Here is a 14,497-nt window from a genome sequence, read left to right as displayed (position 1 = left end):
CTTGTGGAGGGGGTCCGGTCCGATGACCGTGGATGAAGTACTGGCTGTCCAGAGTCGAGACCCAGGATGGACCGCTCGCCTGTATCGGTTGGGGACATCTCTACGCTGTTGATCCGCCTCCGCTTGAGATGGTTTCCTGTGGACGGGACTCTCGTTGCTGTCTTGGATCCGCTTGAACTGAACTCTCGCGGCTGTGTTGGAGCCACTATGGATTAAACTTTCACAGTATCATGTTAGACCCGCTCGACATCCATTGCTTTCGGTCCCCTAGAGGGGGGGGGTTGCCCACATCTGAGGTCCTCTCCAAGGTTTCTCATAGTCAGCATTGTCGCTGGCGTCCCACTGGATGTGAATTCTCCCTGCCCACTGGGTGTGAGTTTTCCTTGCCCTTTTGTGGGTTCTTCCGAGGATGTTGTAGTCGTAATGATTTGTGCAGCCCTTTGAGACATTTGTGATTTGGGGCTATATAAATAAACATTGATTGATTGATTGAAGCCATAAAGGTTGGAAATAGCAAGCAGAACGGCAGAAAGGAAGGAGGACCTTCTGGAACTCTCCGAACCAAAGCCATGACAAGTGGACCTCACGACATCATTGGAGCCAACGCATTGCTGCTTTTAGAGAGGAGGAGGAGGCCTGGGAACGCCTCGGGATTTTGATTGATTGATTGATACTTTTATTAGTAGATTGCACAGTACAGTACATATTCCGTACAATTGACCACTAAATGGTAACACCCGAATAAGTTTTTCAACTTGTTTAAGTCGGGGTCCCCCGGGAAGAGCTAGACGAAGTGGCTGGGGAGAGGGAAGTCTGGGTTTCCCTGCTTAGGCTGCTGCCCCCGCGACCCAACCTCGGATAAGCGGAAGAAGATGGATGATGGATGGAGCTTCATGTCCGGCTTTGGATTAGTGAGAGGGAACACAAGCTCGGGAGAAACAAAGACGGTAGAGAGGAAGTTTAAAGTCACTTGACATATTTGACTATCAAAGCCTGATTGTTACAATCCACATTTTGTGTTGTTGTTGTGTTGTTGTTATCCAAACATGGGAAGAGTAGCCCCTCTGCTCTAAATGCAAGTGCTCCTAAAGCGATATCAATTCTGTATTCCTACACAATACCAACGCACTGCAGGTATTTTTTTTTTTTTTTTTTGTACTCTTTAAAAGCGTGTTTGTATCCTTTTTTGTGTTGAGCTGTTTCAAAAAGTATCACGTTTCAAAAGATTTTATTAAAGCAAATTAAATGTAAATATCCAGTCATGGTATTAAAATCTTAAAGTGATCTGTCTGGGGTACACTTATTGATGACGGAAAAATATATCTATTTGCCGTTAAGAGCAAGTAATTTTGAGTTAACTCCCAGGCGCATCCTACTTCTGACTACCAGGCACAAGAAAATAGACTCCAGTATGCCAAAAATCATCTGGACAGAGGTTTTGGGAAACTGTTCTATGGAGTGATGAGACAAAACTGGAACTCTTTGGGCCTACGAATCTAAACGTTATATATATATATATATATATATATACACGTGTGTATGTATATATACGTGTATATATATGGATGTACGTTTGTATATATGGGTGTTTTAGCAAGTAGGACATTTATTCCGTATTTTGTTTATAGTCATATCAAATAAAGATGCATTAAATAGACAAATCAATCAATGTTTACTTATATAGCCCTAAATCACTAGTGTCTCAAAGGGCTGCACAAACCACCACGACATCCTCGGTAGGCCCACATAGGGGCAAGGAAAAACTCACACCCAGTGGGACGTCGGTGACAATGATGACTATGAGAAACCTTGGAGAGGAGGAAAGCAACGGATGTGGAGCGGGTCTAACATGATACTGTGAAAGTTTGATCCATAATGGATCCAACACAGTCGCGAGAGTCCAGTCCAAAGCGGATCCGACGCAGCAGCGAGAGTCCCGTTCACAGCGGAGCCAGCAGGAAACCATCCCAAGCGGAGGCGGATCAGCAGCGCAGAGATGTCCCCAGCCGATACACAGGCGAGCAGTACATGGCCACCGGATCGGACCGGACCCCCTCCACAAGGGAGAGTGGGACATAGGAGAAAAAGAAAAGAAACGGCAGATCAACTGGTCTAAAAAGGGAGTCTATTTAAAGGCTAGAGTATACAAATGAGTTTTAAGGTGAGACTTAAATGCTTCTACTGAGGTAGCATCTCGAACTTTTACCGGGAGGGCATTCCAGAGTACTGGAGCCCGAAATGAAAACGCTCTATAGCCCGCAGACTTTTTTTGGGCTTTGGGAATCACTAATAAGCCGGAGTCCTTTGAACGCAGATTTCTTGCCGGGACATATGGTGCAATACAATCGGCAAGATAGGATGGAGCTAGACCGTGTAGTATTTTATACGTAAGTAGTAAAACCTTAAAGTCACATCTTAAGTGCACAGGAAGCCAGTGCAGGTGAGCCAGTACAGGTATATATGTATGTATATATGTATATAAAGGTATATACAGTATGGGTATATATGTATGTATATATGTATATAAAGGTATATACAGTATAGGTATATATGTATGTATATATGTATATAAAGGTATATACAGTACAGGCGTAATGTGATCAAACTTTCTTGTTCTTGTCAAAAGTCTAGCAGCCGCATTTTGTACCAACTGTAATCTTTTAATGCTAGACATGGGGAGACCCCAAAATAATACGTTACAGTAATCGAGACGAGACGTAACAAACGCATGGATAATGATCTCGGCGTCTTTAGTGGACAAAATGGAGCGAATTTTAGCGATATTACGGAGATGAAAGAAGGCCGTTTTAGTAACGCTTTTAATGTGTGACTCAAAGGAGAGAGTTGGGTGGAAGATAATACCCAGATTCTTTACCGTGTCGCCTTGTTTAATTGTTTGGTTGTCAAATGTTAGAGTTGTATTATTAAATAGAGTTCGGTGTCTAGCAGGACCGATAATCAGCATTTCCGTTTTTTTGGCATTAAGTTGCAAAAAGTTAGCGGACATCCATTGTTTAATTTCATTAAGACACGCCTCCAGCTGACTACAATCCGGCGTGTTGGTCAGCTTTAGGGGCATGTAGAGTTGGGTGTCATCAGCATAACAGTGAAAGCTAAGACCGTATTTGCGTATGATGTCACCTAGCGGCAGCATGTAGATGCTGAAGAGTGCAGGGCCAAGGACCGAACCCTGGGGAACTCCACACGTTACCTTAACGTAGTCCGAGGTCACATTGTTATGGGAGACACACTGCGTCCTATCAGTAAGATAAGAGTTAAACCAAGACAGGGCTGAGTCTGACATACCAATTCGTGTTTTGATACGTTCTAATAAAATATTATGATCGACTTGAATTACAACATTATATTTTGTAACATACCAAACAGTGTCATTTCTCTTAATACCTCATTGACAAAATTATTCAACCCCTTGAAGATCATAACTTGTAAGAACAGAATTCGAATAAGGTCTTTTCAATCAGGTGTTGAAAACACCTGTAGATGTGATTAGAACCATAACGAGCAACAATTAAACTGATTGAAAAAGACTGTGACGCTCAGCTTCTTGTAGATGGTCAATGGTGTATTTGCAACATGGTGAAGTCCAGGGAGTGGTCAAAGAAGTCAAGAGAGGAGGTCATTTCTCTTCATAAGAAAGGATATGGATAGAAGAAAATAGCAAAGACATTACACATTCCAAGAGACAAAGTTGGGAGCATAATTCGCAAGTTTAAAGCTAAAGGAACAGTGGAAACACTACCTGGGCGTGGTAGAAAGAGGATGCTGTGTGTGTACAGTGGTGAAAAACCCCCGGGTAACAGTTGAGGAACTACAACAGGACATTGCAGAGGGGGGAAGGCAGGTTTCGTCCCAGACACTACGAGATGAAGGCCTCCATACCAGAACTCCCAGGCCCACCCCATTTCTGACTACCAGGCACAAGAAAATAGACTCCAGTATGCCAAAAATCATCTGGACAAACCCCAAAAGTTTTGGGAAACTGTTCTATGGAGTGATGAGACCAAACTGGAACTCTTTGGGTCTATGAATCAAAACGTTATGTCTGGAGGAGAAAAAAATGAAGCTTACAAAGAGAAGAACACCCTGCCTACTGTTAAGCATGGTGGGGGGTCAATCATGCTGTGGGGCTGTTTCTCTGCCTCAGGTACCGGGAATCTCCAGCACGTTCAAGGCATTATGAATTCTATTTCCTAGCAGGATATATTAGCTGCAAATGTCATGAAGTCAGTGAGGAAGCTGAGGCTTGGGAGATGTTGGACCTTCCAACAGGACAAGGATCCCAAGCATACCTCCAAATCAACATCAGAAGAAGGGCTGGAAGACTCTGGAGTGGCCTTCACAGTCGCCAGACCTAAATCCTCTAGAACACCTGAGGTGGGACTTGAAGAAGGCAGTTGCAGAACACAAGCCCAAGAATATGAATGAACTGGAGGCCTTTGTCCAAGAGGAATGGGCGAAAAATGTCCTTTTTTGGTATTTTGTAAAATACAGTGTTACTATTCAAGTTGCATTTGTCTATTTGACACATCTTTATTTGATATGACTATAAACTAAATACAGAATAAATGTCCAACTTGCTAAAACACCAAAATTGTGTGGAGGTTGAATAATTTTGATCACAACTGTGTCTTTCATAACAATCATGATGATGATGACGAAGATAGTGATGATGGTGATGGTGATGATGATTCAAATGGTGATAATGATAGTGATGATGATGATGATAGTGAAGATGATGATGATGATGGTGATGATGATAGTGAAGATGGTGATGATTGTGATGATAGTGATGATGAAAGTGATGATAGTGAAGATGGTGATGATTGTGATGATAGTGATGATGAAAGTGATGATGGGGAGGATGGTTATGATGATTATAGTGATGATGACGAAGATGGTGGTGATGATGATCATGATGAAAATGGTGATAATGATGTGATGATTATGGTGATGATGATGATGAAGATAGTGATGATGATGATGATGGCGATTATGATTCTGATGGTGATGATGATGATAGTGATGATGATAGTGATGTTGGTGATGATGATAGTGATGATGATGGTGATAATGATGGTGATGATGATGATAGTGATGATGGTGGTGATAGTGATGTTGGTGATGATAGTGATGATGATGGTGATAATGATGGTGGTGATGATGATGGGGAGGATGATAGTGACGATGGTGATGATGATCATGATAGTGATGATGATTATAGTGATGATGACGATGAAGATGGTGGTGATGATGATGATGATGATGATCATGATGAAAATGATGTGATGATTATGGTGATGATGATGATGAAGATAGTGATGATGATGATGGCGATTATGATTCTGATGGTGATGATGATGATAGTGATGATGGTGGTGGTGATAGTGATGTTGGTGATGATGATAGTGATGATAATGATGATGATGGTGATGATGATGATAGTGATGATGGTGATGGTGATGATGATGATAATAGTAATGATGATGATGATTTTGATGATGATAGTGATGATGATGGTGATGATAGTGATGATGGTGATGATGATAGTGATGATGGTGATGATGATAGTGATGATGGTGATAATAGTAATGATGATGATGATGATTTTGATGATGATAATGATGATAGTGATGATGATGATAGTGATGATGGTGATGATGGTGGTGATAGTGATGTTGGTGATGATGATAGTGATGATAATGATGATGATGGTGATAATGATGATGATGGTGATGATAGTGATGATGAAGATGATGATGATGATAGTGATGATAATAGTAATGATGATGATGATGATGATTTTGATGATGATAATGATAGTGATGATGATAGTGATGATGATGATGGTGGTAGTGATGATAATGATGATGGTGATGATGGTGATGATGATGGTGATGATGATAGTGATGATGATGATGACGACGATAGTGATGATGATAGTGATGATGATGACAATAGTGATGATGATAGTGATAATGATAGAGATGATGATGATGATGATAATAGTGATGATGCTGATGTGTGTGTGTGTGTGTGTGTGTGTGTGTGTGTTACAAACAATGTCTAACAGGCTAATGTAAACACATGCTAGCTCAAAGATGAAAGTTATGTTTTTTTTGTAAAAGTCAATATTCTTTGTCACATTACTTCAACTTAGTTACATTTACTCTATTAACTCTACTTTTAATGCAACATACTTTTACTGGAGTATTTTTTGTCAAGAAGTAACTACTTTTACTTAGTTACTTTTACTCTACTAACTCTACTTTTAATGCAACATACTTTTACTGGAGTATTTTTGTCAAGAAGTAACTACTTTTACTTAGTTACTTTTACTCTACTAACTCTACTTTTAATGCAACATACTTTTCCTGGAGTATTTTTGTCAAGAAGTAAACTACTTTTACTTAGTTACATTTACTCTACTAACTCTACTTTTAATGCAACATACTTTTACTGGAGTATTTTTGTCAAGAAGTAACTACTTTTACTTAGTTACATTTACTCTACTAACTCTACTTTTTACATTATTTTAATGCAACATACTTAAACTTGAGTACTTTTTTCAAGAAATAAATACTTTTACTTAGTTACATTTACTCTACTAACTCTACTTTGAATGCAACATACTTTTACTGGAGTATTTGTTTCAAGAAGTAACTACTTTTACTTAGTTACATTTACTCTACTAACTCTACTTCTCACAGTATTTTTAATGCAACATACTTTAACTTGAGTACTTTTGTCAAGAAGTACCTACTTTTACTTAGTTACATTTATTCTACATACTGTACTTCTCACTGTATTTTCAAACATATTTGTACTTAGTTACATTAACTCTCATTACTATTGTTACATTTGTTGACATCATAACTAGAAAACAAACATCCAGGATCAAAACATCTGGATCTATTGGAGATGTGACTCCTCCTCCTTTTCAAAAAAGTCCAACAGGGGATGTGACTCCTCTTCTTTTTCAAAAAGTCCAAACGGGGATATGACTCCTCCTCCTTTTCAAAAAGTCCAACAGAGGATGTGACTCCGCCTCCTTTTCAAAAAGTCCAAAAGGGGATGTGACTCCGCCTCCTTTTCAAAAAGTCCAAAAGGGGATGTGACTCCGCCTCCTTTTCAAAAAGTCCAAAAGGGGATGGGACTCCTCCTCGTTTTCAAAAAGTCCAACAAATATGTGACTCCTCCTCCTTTTCAAAAAGTCCAACAGAGGATGTGACTCCGCCTCCTTTTCAAAAAGTCCAAAAGGGGATGTGACTCCGCCTCCTTTTCAAAAAGTCCAAAAGGGGATGTGACTCCTCTTCCTTTTCAAAAAGTCCAAAAGGGGATGGGACTCCTCCTCCTTTTCAAAAAGTCCAACAGTGGATATGAATCCTCTTCCTTTTCAAAAACTCCAACAGGGGATGTGACTCCTCCTCCTTTTCAAAAAGTCCAACAGGGATGTGACTCCACCTCCTTTTCAAAAAGTCCGACAGGGATGTGACTCCACCTCCTTTTCAAAAAGTCCGACAGGGATCTGACTGCTCCTCTTTTTCAAAAAGTCCAACAGGGATGTGACTCCTCCTCTTTTTTGAAAATTCCAACAGAGGATGTGACTCTTCCTTCTTTTTAAAAATTCCAACAGGGGATGTGACTCTTCCTCTTTTTCAAAATCTCTAACAGAGATGGGACTCCTCCTCCATTTCGAAAAAGTCCAACAGGGATGTGACTCCTCCTTCTTTTCAAACATTCCAACAGGGGATGTGACTCCTCCTTCTTTTCAAACATTCCAACAGGGGATGTGACTCCTCCTTCTTTTCAAACATTCCAACAGGGGATGTGACTCCTCCTCTTTTTCAAAATCTCTAACAGGGATGGGACTCCTCCTCCATTTGAAAAAGTCCAACAGGGATGTGACTCCTCCTCTTTTTCAAAAAGTCAAACAGAGGATGTGACTCCTCCTCTTTTTCAAAAAGTCAAACAGAGGATGTGACTCCTTCTCTTTTAAAAAAAAGTCCAACAGGGGATGTGATTTCTCCTCTTTTTCAAAAAGTCCAACAGGGGATGAGACTCCTCCTTTTTAACACACACACACACGCACACACACACACGCACGCACGCATACACACACTTTATTAGTGTGTGATCACACATCCTCCATCTGCAGGTCAAAGCCACAATAGTGGCGGTGAGCAGCAGCGTCTTGTTTCCACGACAGGAAGTGTTTGTGCTGGTCAAGGTGGACACAGGAAGTCAGAGTGACACCTGAGCTGGTGTCCGACGTCTGCATCCTGGACTCGTTTGTCCGCTGCTCGCCTCCCGCGCTCACCTTCGGGTTAGAAAACGCCCACAGCATGCCGCACAGGTACAGGAAGAAGGCGGCCATGAGCAAAATCATGAGGGCATAGGCTTCTATCATGGCGCTAGTGAGCGCGGACGCCATCTTAGCATCAAGGACACGCTGCACCGCTCAGGTGACACACACACTTCCTGATGCTGCGTTCAGGTGACACACACACACACACTTCCTGATGCTGTGTTCAGGCGACACACACTTCCTGATGCTGCGTTCAGGTGACACACACACACACACACTTCCTGATGCTGCGTTCAGGTGACACACACACACACACACACACACACACACACACACACACACACACACACACACACACACTTACTTCCTGATGCTGCGTTCAGGCGACACACACTTTCTGATGCTGTGTTCGAGTAACACACACTTGCTGATGCAGCAATCAGGTACACTGGAAAAAAAAAAAAATCTAATTTTTTTGGTTAATTTACTCTAAATTTCTACTGTAATTTTTCAAAAATTTTTAAATAGGTTAAAAAACTGTAGAATTGAAGACATTATCTGTAAATAAACAAACCGCCTGTTATTTTAAGTAATATGCCAGTAATGACAAACTGTAAATTTCAATTTTTTTTTTTTTTACAGAAAAATACCAAATTAATTAAACATATCATTTTCTGTTTTCTCAAATTAATTTCAAATTCATGCAAAATTACAGTCATTAACTTTCATTAAATAGGTAACTTGTTATATAAAAGTCTATATCCATACTAACAATCTAACAGTTTTATATGTAATTTTCAGGTACATCTTATTTTTTTAATATTTATGTGTATTTTTACGTTCAAGTCGAAAAATATATGTAGCCTCTTATTTAAAACCATATCCTCGTGCCTTCAATTTAACATTTTTTTCTACAATAAAACATACATTGGTGACTGCAAGACACACTTGATCACAGCCAACAGCCACACGGGTCACACTGAGGGTGGCCGTACAAACAACTTTAACACTGTTACAAATATGCGCCACACTGTGAACCCACACCAAACAAGAATGACAAACACATTTCAGGAGAACATCTTCACCGTAACACAAAATAAACACAACATATAAAATACCCAGAGTCCGTTGTGTTACAATATACACCCCCACCACCAAACCCCGCCCACTTCAACCGGCGCGGAGGGGGGGCGGTAATGTGTAGCTCGGAAGAGTCAGCGCAGCATGGGTTTCTGGGTATTTTATCTGTTGTGTTTATGTTGTGTTACGGTGAAGATGTTCTCCTGAAATGTGTTTGTCATTCTTGTTTGGTGTGGGTTCACAGTGTGGTGCATATTTATAACAGTGTTAAAGTTGTTTTTACGGCCACCCTCAGTGTGACCTGTATGGCTGTTGACCAAGTATGTCTTGCAGTCACTATCATATGTCCGGTACGTCCACGATACATTTGTCCGGGGCAAACATCGGATTAATCCTATGAGAAGGTCACCGAAAAAGCGGTAGGATCGGTAAGTATGTGGCCCCTGGTAAAATGATCCTAACAATTCAGAAAAAATCTGTAAAACAATGTTATTTTTTACTTCAATAAAGGTGGTTGATCATGATAATTTGGAAAAACTCTGTAGAATAAAAGTATTTTTCTGCAGAACTGTTTGCATCGTCACTTTATTAAGGTGGTTACTCTTAATAAATTAGTAAAAATCTGTAAAATTACCAATATTTCCCCGCAAAATGTTTCATGAAAATTTCTGTAAATATGTTTTTGATCATTCTTTGGTTTACAATGTTTTACTTTAATTTTATGGTTTTCGTTTGGCAGCCATAGCTGCCAGTAGATGACCCTTTTTCCATCCATCCATCCATCCATCCATCTTCTTCCGCTTATCCGAGGTCGGGTCACGGGGGCAACAGCCTAAGCAGGGAAACCCAGACTTCCCTCTCCCCAGCCACTTCGTCTAGCTCTTCCCGGGGGATCCCGAGGCGTTCCCAGGCCAGCCGGGAGACATAGTCTTCCCAACGTGTCCTGGGTCTTCCCCGTGGCCTCCTACCGGTTGGACGTGCCCTAAACACCTCCCTAGGGAGGCGTTCGGGTGGCATCCTGACCAGATGCCCGAACCACCTCATCTGGCTCCTCTCGATGTGAAGGAGCAGCGGCTTTACTTTGAGTTCCTCCCGGATGGCAGAGCTTCTCACCCTATCTCTAAGTGAAGTGAAGTGAAGTGAATTATATTTATATAGCGCTTTTTCTCTAGTGACTCAAAGTGCTTTACATAGTGAAACCCAATATCTAAGTTACATTCAAACCAGTGTGGGTGGCACTGGGAGCAGGTGGGTAAAGTGTCTTGCCCAAGGACACAACGGCAGTGACTAGGATGGCTAAAGCGGGAATCGAACCTGCAACCCTCAAGTTGCTGGCACGGCCACTCTACCAACCGAGCTATACCGGTTGGTAGAGGAGGTAACTCATTTGGGCCGCTTGTACCCGTGATCTTATCCTTTCGGTCATGACCCAAAGCTCATGACCATAGGTGAGGATGGGAACGTAGATCGACCGGTAAATTGAGAGCTTTGCCTTCCGGCTCAGCTCCTTCTTCACCACAACGGATCGGTACAACGTCCGTATTACTGAAGACGCCGCACCGATCCGCCTGTCGATCTCACCATCCACTCTTCCTTCACACGTGAACAAGACTCCTAGGTACTTGAACTCCTCCACTTGGGGCAGGGTCTCCTCCCCAAACCAGAGATGGAACTCCACCCTTTTCCGGGCATTTTTTTACAGAATTTTTTTTTTACAGTGTAACTCACACACTTGCTGATGCTGCATTCAGGTAACTGACACACACACACACACAGAGGGGTTCCAGACTGAGGCCAAGGGGAAAAAAAACTACTTACAGCCATAGTACATGGGGGAAAAATCCAACATCAAAGAGCACAAAGGACATTAAAGACATTAAAAGAGCAGAGCTGATGCAAGCAGACACTTCTACATACAGCTATAAATAAAAAGTAAAAGAAACATACACACTGTGGTGGCCTCTGCGGTGTTCCACGCCATCGTCTGCTGGGGAGGAGGGAGCATGGCCAGAGACAGGAGCAGACCCAACAAAGCAACCAAGCACCCTCGGCCGCCCACTAACTCGGCCGGTGTCCAGTCCACATGGATGCTTCCAAGGAGACCGAGGTGTCCTATTCCTGCTCATTCAGCCAAGACACTGTGAAGCCTGTCCGTCAGTTGTGGGACATGACACTGATTGATAGACAAGTTGTGGGACATGACAATGATTGATAGACAAGTTGTGGGACATGACAATGATTGATAGACAAGTTGTGGGACATGACAATGATTGATAGACAAGTTGTGGGACATGACAATGATTGATAGACAAGTTGTGGGACATGACACTGATTGATAGACAAGTTGTGGGACATGACAATGATTGATAGACAAGTTGTGGGACATGACAATGATTGATAGACAAGTTGTGGGACATGACACTGATTGATAGACAAGTTGTGGGACATGACACTGATTGATAGACAAGTTGTGGGACATGACACTGATTGATAGACAAGTTGTGGGACATGACACTGATTGATAAGACAAGTTGTGGGACATGACACTGATTGATAGACAAGTTGTGGGACATGACACTGATTGATAGACAAGTTGTGGGACATGACACTGATTGATAAGACAAGTTGTGGGACATGACACTGATTGATAGACAAGTTGTGGGACATGACACTGATTGATAGACAAGTTGTGGGACATGACACTGATTGATAGACAAGTTGTGGGACATGACACTGATTGATAGACAAGTTGTGGGACATGACACTGATTGATAGACAAGTTGTGGGACATGACACTGATTGATAGACAAGTTGTGGGACATGACACTGATTGATAGACAAGTTGTGGGACATGACACTGATTGATAGACAAGTTGTGGGACATGACACTGATTTATAGTGTAACCCATCCATCCATCCATTTTCTACCACTTATTCCCTGTAACACAGGTGTCAAATAAATTTGCGGAGACTATTAGGCTCTTGTCTTTCTATTTACTCTTTGCGCACTTCCTGGTCACGTGACCGCCACAGTCCAATCAGCTGTAGGTATATACCGGTAGCTGAAAGTGACTGGTATGCTCTTGCTCTAGTTAATCTTTGGCAACTTGGCGCACTCCTTCCTTGTCACGTGACCGCCGCGGTCCAATTAGTGGTGCTTATAAGCCGATAGCAGGAATCGCTATCGGCTATCGCTATCGGCATCGCTCCTCCGCATGGATGAGCGATGATACGTCCAAGGTGACTGAGGTGTCCGACACCTGCTCAGCCAGCCAAGACACCGCCAAGACTCTCCGTCCCAGCGCTCAGTGCCAGCTCCGCAGTTGAAGGGCAGCCGGCCAAACTGTACCCGACCTGGGCTACACTGAAATGATTGTTACATTCCCCAAATATTTTGTTGGTGCAGACACAGAAGTAGCAACACTAGCACTCGTGGTTCTGGAGTCCCGCCCAGAGTTTCAACCACAAGTACTGATTGGTATGAATACCCTTGAGCCATTGTAAGACCTGTGTGTGGAGGGAATTCAAGTGTGACATGTAGATACCCGACATGTAGATACGTGACATGTAGATACGTGGTGACATGTAGAGACATGTAGATGCGTGACATGTAGATACCTGACATGTAGATATGACATGTACATATGTGACGAGACATGTAGATACATGACATGTAGATACATGACATGTAGATACGTGACATGTAGATACCTGACATGTAGATATGACATGTACATATGTGACGAGACATGTAGATACATGACATGTAGATACATGACATGTAGATACGTGACATGTAGATACATGACATGTAGATACGTGACATGTAGATACCTGACATGTAGAGACATGTAGATGCGTGACATGTAGATACCTGACATGTAGATACGTGACATGTACATATGTGACGAGACATGTAGATACATGACATGTAGATACGTAAACATGTAGATACATGACATGTAGATACGTGACATGTAGATACATGACATGTAGATGCGTGACATGTAGATACGTGACATGTAGATACGTGACATGTACATATGTGACGAGACATGTAGATACGTGACATGTACATATGTGACGAGACATGTAGATACATGACATGTAGATACGTAAACATGTAGATACATGACATGTAGATACGTGACATGTAGATACATGACATGTAGATGCGTGACATGTAGATACCTGACATGTAGATACGTGACATGTACATATGTGACGAGACATGTAGATACGTGACATGTAGATACATGACATGTAGATGCGTGACATGTAGATACCTGACATGTAGATACGTGACATGTACATATGTGACGAGACATGTAGATACATGACATGCAGATACGTAAACATGTAGATACATGACATGTAGATACGTGACATGTAGATACGTGACATGTAGATACATGACATGTAGATACGTGACATGTAGATACGTGACATGTAGATACCTGACATGTAGATACGTGACATGTAGATACGTGACATGTAGATACCTGACATGTAGATACGTAAACATGTAGATACATGACATGTAGATACATGACATGTAGATACGTGACATGTAGATACCTGACATGTAGATACCTGACATGTAGATACGTAAACATGTAGATACATGACATGTAGATACGTGACATGTAGATACCTGACATGTAGAGACATGTAGATGCGTGACATGTAGATACCTGACATGTAGATACGTGACATGTACATATGTGACGAGACATGTAGATACATGACATGTAGATACGTAAACATGTAGATACATGACATGTAGATACGTGACATGTAGATACGTGACATGTAGATACATGACATGTAGATACGTGACATGTAGATACGTGACATGTAGATACCTGACATGTAGATACGTGACATGTAGATACGTGACATGTAGATACCTGACATGTAGATACGTAAACATGTAGATACATGACATGTAGATACATGACATGTAGATACGTGACATGTAGATACCTGACATGTAGATACCTGACATGTAGATACGTAAACATGTAGATACATGACATGTAGATACGTGACATGTAGATACCTGACATGTAGATACCTGACATGTAGATA

The 14,497-nt window shown here is 41.6% G+C and overlaps 1 long non-coding RNA gene across 1 annotated transcript; it reads right to left on the bottom strand.

The window, feature by feature from the left end:
• Positions 1 to 653: 653 nt before the first annotated feature.
• Positions 654 to 11,672, bottom strand: LOC133543981 (uncharacterized). Its single transcript, XR_009804563.1, has 2 exons — positions 11,354 to 11,672; positions 654 to 928 (listed from the first exon to the last, which is right to left on the bottom strand). It is a non-coding gene; the product is annotated as an uncharacterized LOC133543981 (long non-coding RNA).
• Positions 11,673 to 14,497: the final 2,825 nt, after the last annotated feature.

This window comes from Nerophis ophidion, linkage group LG26, assembly GCF_033978795.1.
Source record: "Nerophis ophidion isolate RoL-2023_Sa linkage group LG26, RoL_Noph_v1.0, whole genome shotgun sequence".
Lineage (NCBI taxonomy): Eukaryota > Metazoa > Chordata > Actinopteri > Syngnathiformes > Syngnathidae > Nerophis > Nerophis ophidion.
Note: the sequence above shows the minus strand (reverse complement) of the source record. Positions and strands in the feature narration are given on the sequence as shown.